Source organism: Marmota flaviventris, chromosome 11 (assembly GCF_047511675.1).
Source record: "Marmota flaviventris isolate mMarFla1 chromosome 11, mMarFla1.hap1, whole genome shotgun sequence".
Taxonomy (NCBI): Eukaryota; Metazoa; Chordata; class Mammalia; order Rodentia; family Sciuridae; genus Marmota; species Marmota flaviventris.
The window spans coordinates 81,489,978-81,496,528 of NC_092508.1; the positions used below are offsets into that span (position 1 = coordinate 81,489,978).

The 6,551-nt window shown below is 45.8% G+C and overlaps 1 long non-coding RNA gene across 2 annotated transcripts; it reads right to left on the reverse strand.

Moving 5' to 3' along the window:
* Window positions 1–443: 443 nt before the first annotated feature.
* Window positions 444–6,185, reverse strand: LOC114094821 (uncharacterized). 2 transcript variants are annotated; one of them, XR_011709180.1, is made up of 3 exons: window positions 6,112–6,185; window positions 1,465–1,658; window positions 444–836 (listed from the first exon to the last, which is right to left on the reverse strand). It is a non-coding gene; the product is annotated as an uncharacterized lncRNA (long non-coding RNA). The 2 variants fall into 2 exon arrangements; XR_003583137.2 differs by lacking the exon at window positions 6,112–6,185 and having other exon boundaries at window positions 1,465–1,714.
* Window positions 6,186–6,551: the final 366 nt, after the last annotated feature.

Genomic DNA, 6,551 nt, shown 5'->3' on the forward strand with positions numbered 1-6,551 from the left:
TCTCTTCCTATTATTTTCAACAGCTAGAGAATAAATTTTTAACGTTTTTTTTGTTTTGTTTTTGTTGTTGTTTGGTGGTTGTTGTTGTTGTTTTTGCTTCTGGAAATTGAACCCAGGGTCTTTTGCCTGCAAGGCAAGCGCTCTGCCAACTGAGCTATATCCCCAGCCCCTAGAGAATAAATTTTTTAAAATTTTTTTAATTGTAAATGGACACAATATCTTTATTTTATTTATTTATTTTTCATGTGGTGCTGAGGATTGAACCCAGTGCCTCCCATGTGCTAGGCAAGTGTTCTACCACTGAGCTATAACTGCAGCCTTAGAGAATAATTTGGATGAAGAAAGTTATGTGAGGTGCTAACTACTTTGCCTTCATGTTCCTGAAATAAAACTTTCCTGGGACTTTGTTTATAAAAGATTAATACATCATCTGTAGTTTGGTGTATTTTTTCTTTCACTTTCCACAATATCTCAGTTTATTTACTGAAAGAAGAAAATTGCTATCACTTAGGGGAAAATGTTGGAGAATTAGAGCTGGACATGGAGGAAGGTAAGAGTTTGCTAGGGCTGCTGTAACAAAGTAACATGAACTGGTGGCTTCAACAACAGAAATGTGTTCTCTCGCTGTTCTGGAGGTGAGAAGTCCAAGAGCAAGATGCTGACAAGGTTGGTTCCTCCTCAGTCCTCTGAGGAAGAGCCTGTTCCTTGCTTCTCCCCTGGCTTCTGGTGGTAGGGTGGCAGTCTTTGGTATTCCTTGGCTTGTAGAAGCTTCACCCTGATCCTTTCTCTTAGCATGACATTCTTCTGCGTCTGTGCTGTTTCCAAATTTCCTTTTTCTACATGAACAAGAGTGATTTTGAATTGCAACCCACCCTAAAGACCTTATTTCAGCTTGTTTACCTCTGTAAAGACCTTACCCCTCCTCCCCCACCAAAAGATTACATTCTGAGGTTCTGAGGGTTAGGACTTCAAATTTTGGGGAAACATGACTTTTTTTTTTTTCTGTGAAGTCCATGCTGACTGAGCTATGTCTTGCTTTCTCAACAGCTGGATGGACTAGACAATCTTCAGTTCCTCCCAGATTCATTCTGCCCTTCCCCCTCCCCCAACCCCATGGTGCTGGGGGTTGAATCCAGATCGTTGCACGTATTAGGTGAGAACTGCACCACTAAGCTACCTCCCCAGCCCTCCTTCTGCCTTTTGACCACATGACATTGGTGTTACTTGGTCTCATTATTCAACAAAGGAAATAGCCATTGCTGAAGAATGAAAAGAGTGACTTGGCTTCACAGCACGTGCCCACCATTCCTATGGGAAAACTCAGCTCCCTAACACTCTGTCTCTCTGTGTCTTTGTTCCCATCTCTCCTCATCCTTCCCCACTCTCTAGTCCCCAGGCTTTCTCCCAAGCTGTCACTCCCTCTGACATGTTCTCCTGACCCGCCTTAGAAGTCGCTCAGCTCACCTGATACTTTGCAGAAAGCCAAAGAAGCCGTTGGTCTAGGTCTTTTTCTCTGACAGTGGGCTGAGGAGCCCCTGCTGCGAGTTCTTTATCCCTCTCAGCAGCCTCCCCTAAGGAAGACGACCTCTGACCAAGGGAGGGAATTGTAGGCTGGTCAAGAGTGAAGAGGTCAATGGGGCAAGCTGGAAATGCCTCACCTGCAGAGTGGGGGGATGTGGAAATGGGGAGGAAAATAAGTGACAGAGTCAATGTAGCCATCCAGAAAACTGCTTAAAGTTCTGGTTTTTCTCAGACCCACTCCCATGTTTCTGGTTGGCTTCCTGGCTACAGAGAACACACCCATTTCTCAGGCTGGGAGGAACAAAGCTGCGGAGCTGAGTGGTGGTGTAGGTGGTTCTTTTGATGATGTGTCCTTTTGATGTGTGTGTGTTTCAAATCTCTAGTGTTTTTCTCACAACTAAACTGTTTACAATCATGTGTTCTCCTGATGCTCTGATATCAACAAAGATAAAAGGTAATTTCGCCTCAGGGAAACTTTATAAGCTAACTAACTTAATAGAGATTGGTGGAAGTTTACCAAAAGCCCCACTCAAAATATCTCAATGACTTCCCCAAAGCATCATTATAAGGGAAATCAGAGAAACTAAGACAAGATCTAAGTGGGAAATCATGTGGGTTTTTTTTTTTTTTGAGGAGGTTCTGGTGAAGGGTACAACCTAATGGGTGTAGCCTAAGGGCATCTATTTTGGAGTAAAAGCATCTCTTACTAACTATGTGATATGGCTTCTCTGAACCCCAACAATTTCCCAATTCATCACAGAGGGAAAACAATTCCTGCTCAGAGTGGATATTAAATAAGATGTTTTTGACCCTGCAGGTCATTTGGAGGCAAGTTGTCCTGCCTATTTCATTAGACATATCTCAATATCGTCCTGATACTAAGACAAGAAAGGAACAGGCAGCAAAGAGACAACCAAGCTGACGAAAGGAAACCACTGTAGTGGGAGCATCTGTCTTCGGGCAAGACTTCCCTGTGAGGTGCCTCTTACGTGGCTGCACTGGACTGGCCAAAGCGAGTCAGGATATCATGCATGCTCTCCACCCAAGGATGCCCTGCCCTTCTGCTCTCCAATCCAGGCCCACTCTCTCCTGTGTGTGTTTCTGTGCACACAACACATCCAGCTGCACACACCTCTTCACAACATGATAAGGAGTCTTTACTATTTTTGTGGCATGGGAGTTGAGAAACAAAGGAAACTTTCTATGATGACCACAGCTTTCTCTGATGACCATTTCTCTCCTATGATGTCCTCTTCTTGTGGCTGCTATAACCATTCCAGCTATTTTCTCATCCCTTCAAATGAATGGAGGGCAAGACACAAGTATTTTCTCTTACATGCACTGAAGTTCTACAATGCTGAGCAGATAATAGATGTTCAAAAAATACTTTTTTCTTTTTTAAAAGTTTATTTATTTTTGTTTGTTCTTTTTAGATTAAAAGAAACACTGTATTAACTAGATTTCTACTCTGGCTCTGCTAGCCTAAATTGTATTAGATCAACTCTCTGTTGACAACAACTAGAACAGTTGGGTTAAAGAAGATCTATGTGTTTGAAGTCATTGAGATCCCCAAAGGGCAACCCTGCAGGAATAAGGAAGAACCAGAAACAGTTCTGTCCTCAGGAAGACGGAAACCCAACTTCAGAGAAGCTCAGTCCAAGGTTGGATTACTGCAAATAGCCCAAGTCAAACTGCCCTTGGAAGCAAAAGTCAACCAACTCTAGAGGGAGAGAGCATCCAGAACATTATATAATATTTCATATCATTATTCAGTGGTATTTACATGTGTCTCCCACCCTAACCCTCAAATTCTCCTGTGAGACATGGAAAAGGCACAGATGATCAGAAAACTTGGCCTCTAGGTTTGTTTCCTGACTTACAGAGCTAGTTTCCCCAGCTTTGAGATTCTCGGTTTCTGGGTGTGGCTCTAGACTCCGCCTCACCCCAGCTGTGCTGTCTGCTGGTTTGAATCACTTCCTGGTCACCTGTTGGTGAGGAAGGGATTCCTGCTCTATGGTCATGGGTACGATTGAAGCAAGGACATACAGCACTGGGCATATGCACACATGGTCACTCTGCGTCCTTGGCCATTGGCTGGCATTCATGGTGGCAGCAGCAGCAGTACCCAAGCCAGGGTTCTGTGGACTTTCCCCTTCTTTCAAGGATTCTCATAGAGCCTGGAGCCAGAGGGGCCCTTGTTTTGCTCTTTTGCACTGGTTTTGATTCTTCCTGTCATGGCTCCTTTGAGAGGGCTCCTATAAACAACCAGAGAAAGAGCTAAGACCTGCCAGGGATGAAAATTAAAGTGCTTCTTCCACCCTGTTCCCAAATGTCTCCTCAGAGACACTGAGGAAGATTTCCAGGCAGGACCTGTCTTACCATCTTTCTTTTAAAGATGGTCAGTGTCAACAGAGAGTTATGGAGAGTGGACAGGGGGACAAGTTAGAGAGACCATGAATGAATCATGATATTCCCCTACAGTTCTTACTCCTAGCACAAGGTAAAAATTTGCTATGTACATTTTGGCCAGATTTTCCTCAGTCCCAAATGCAGCCCATATTTTAACGTCAGAATTGGAGAGGGGGACACGAGCAAGAATAATAATGAGAATGACAAAAATGCAAAAGAAGGACGGCAGCGGTTTCTTCCTCATCGCACAGGTCGCACAGGGAAAGGAGAGGGAACAGACCCATCTCTCAGGCAGGTTCAAAGACACTGGGCTGCCAGCATCCTGTCCCCTCCCCCAACCAGTGCCTTCTCCACACTCACCCTCAGGCAGAGGGAAGCAGTGGCAGGGGATTGCCACTTGGTTCCTATTATAATCTCTCCCCTCCCTCCCTCTCTTGCCTTCCTCTTCAGCCCGGTGTCTCCCAGGCAGAAAGTAGGGCTTTGCAGGCACCAAGTGGGGCGAGGAAGAGGTGGCTGGAGGCATTTCCTTTGGCTTGTCCCTGGTTGCCCGTTATAGAGGCAGGTCTGACTCATAGGATGGAAGTTGTCAGTGTCACCTGAAAACCGTCAGGTCACTAAAAGCTAGGTTTACCATGAGCTACGATGACATGGTGGCCCGCTTGGCTGCAGTTGCCCACTAAACAGACTCTTTTCCAATCTTCCCTCCTGCTGTCAAGGGCTGAGCTACCCTGCATGCTCGTCCTCCGGCAGGTGAAACATGCAGGAGCAGGCACAAGCGGAGTGCAGCCCTGCTCTGTCTCTGGTCACTTCCATTCCTCCTGGGGGCTCTCTACCCACCCCACCCCACTCCACTGGCCTCATTCTCTGAGGGCTGGGTATTTTCAGAAGGTCCCAGAGCCTTCTTGGATCAAGCCTGCCCCGTGTAAGGTGCAACACTTCTTCACTTTGCGGCACCAAGTGAGCCAGGACATAGTGCAGCAGAGAATCCCACCCAGGCTGCGCGCAGAGTGACATGCAGTCAAGGCCACCAACCTCTTTACACTGCTGCTGTCACTAGTTCGCTCCCGGATCTGAACAATAATGGCCCTAGAGGAGACAATTTTTATGATAGTTGAGAGAGCTCTTATTTCCCTTTTGTTTAGAAATGGTTTTAATTAATGAGAACAGCCTGTGGTCAGACGAATACGCCCAAGCTCAGGCCTGGGAGCCTTTTGGTTCAGCAGGAGGAGGACACAGGTATATTTTTCCTAATCATTTTGCTATTCATTTACGTCATTTGCTAGGTCCTTCCATCAGGAGCTTCCACCACCTGCAGGTCCAGCAATCTCCTTGGGCCTATGGCAGGGGCCATCTGGCCAGAAGAAGTCAAACACCACCCTTGCTAGGGTGGGAAGAGCTGAAGGTTATGGCTCTGTGATTAGGCTGTTTCTAGAAAAATATCTCCCCTCAGACAAACTTCTGTGCATTGTTAGGCTTTTGGGGTAGAAAGACTGTTGAGAAGGTAGAGTTCAAAATACTACCTTTGAGATATGGCACTTATAATAATAAAAAAGTGTATAGAAACAGCATTCTATACTGGAAGAAACAATTCTTTTCTTTCCTTACTCCCTCTATTGTCTTAAAATCATTTTCCCCCTTTTGAAGGAGAGGTAATCAGGAAACCCCACAGAGTAGACGTGTGAGCTGAAGAGTGAAATGCAACCCATGAAACTGTTGTAGGACTCCCCAGTGGGAATGGAATATGGCAGTGTGGGCCCTGGAGTCACACAAGGGAGGTCAACTTCTGCCTCTGGTCCTTGCTGGCTGTGGGGTTTTGAATAAGTGACTTGACCTCTCCATGTCATAGTTTCCTCTCTATAAAAGTGAAGAAGCAGAAGCTCCTGCCCTGCAGGCTCACTGTGAGGACTAAGTAAGATAAACCCCAGGAAGCGCCTGGCACAGTTCCTGGTGTGTGTGAAGTGCTCAGTAAACCTTAGCTTGTAGGACATTTTAGAACATTGGTTTTTGTCCTCCAGTGATGGGAATCTTTTCATTTTGCCCAGCAGTTATAAAAATAGAGAGAGAGAGAAAAGAGAGAGAGAGAGATGAGGAGGGAAGAGAAGAAGAAAAATTGGGGGTGGAAGAGTGAAGGGAAGGAGAGAAATGGGAGGTGAATCCCGAGTGAATGGGGCCGTCACTCACATGCCTCCAAGCTTCTGTGTGCCAAGGGCCAAAGAAATGAATTCTATATTCTCAAGTGATACATTTCCCAGGGCCTCACAGGAACCAAAGTGAGAACATCTGCAGGGTTTCTGAGAAAGACTGACCCTGTGGAGGAAACACACCCCAAAGGTTCACATGTCAACCCAGGAAATGAATGCACTGTCACCAGCTGGCGAGATGTGCCTGGCGAGGTAATCAGTCCATTCTCACAATGTCTGTGGTTATGTGTGCCCTGTGTGTTGTTATATGCTATGCAGACCTTTCCATTGACTGCAGAGATGATTTTCTCAGTACATCAATATTCCCAGAATGCTGGGGAAATGGACAAGGAGTGCTGTCATTCAATTATATTCCATGCCATTGATTACTGGCATGCTTTGGTGGGGGTGCCACCAAGGGATAAAGAGGAGTTTCTGGGT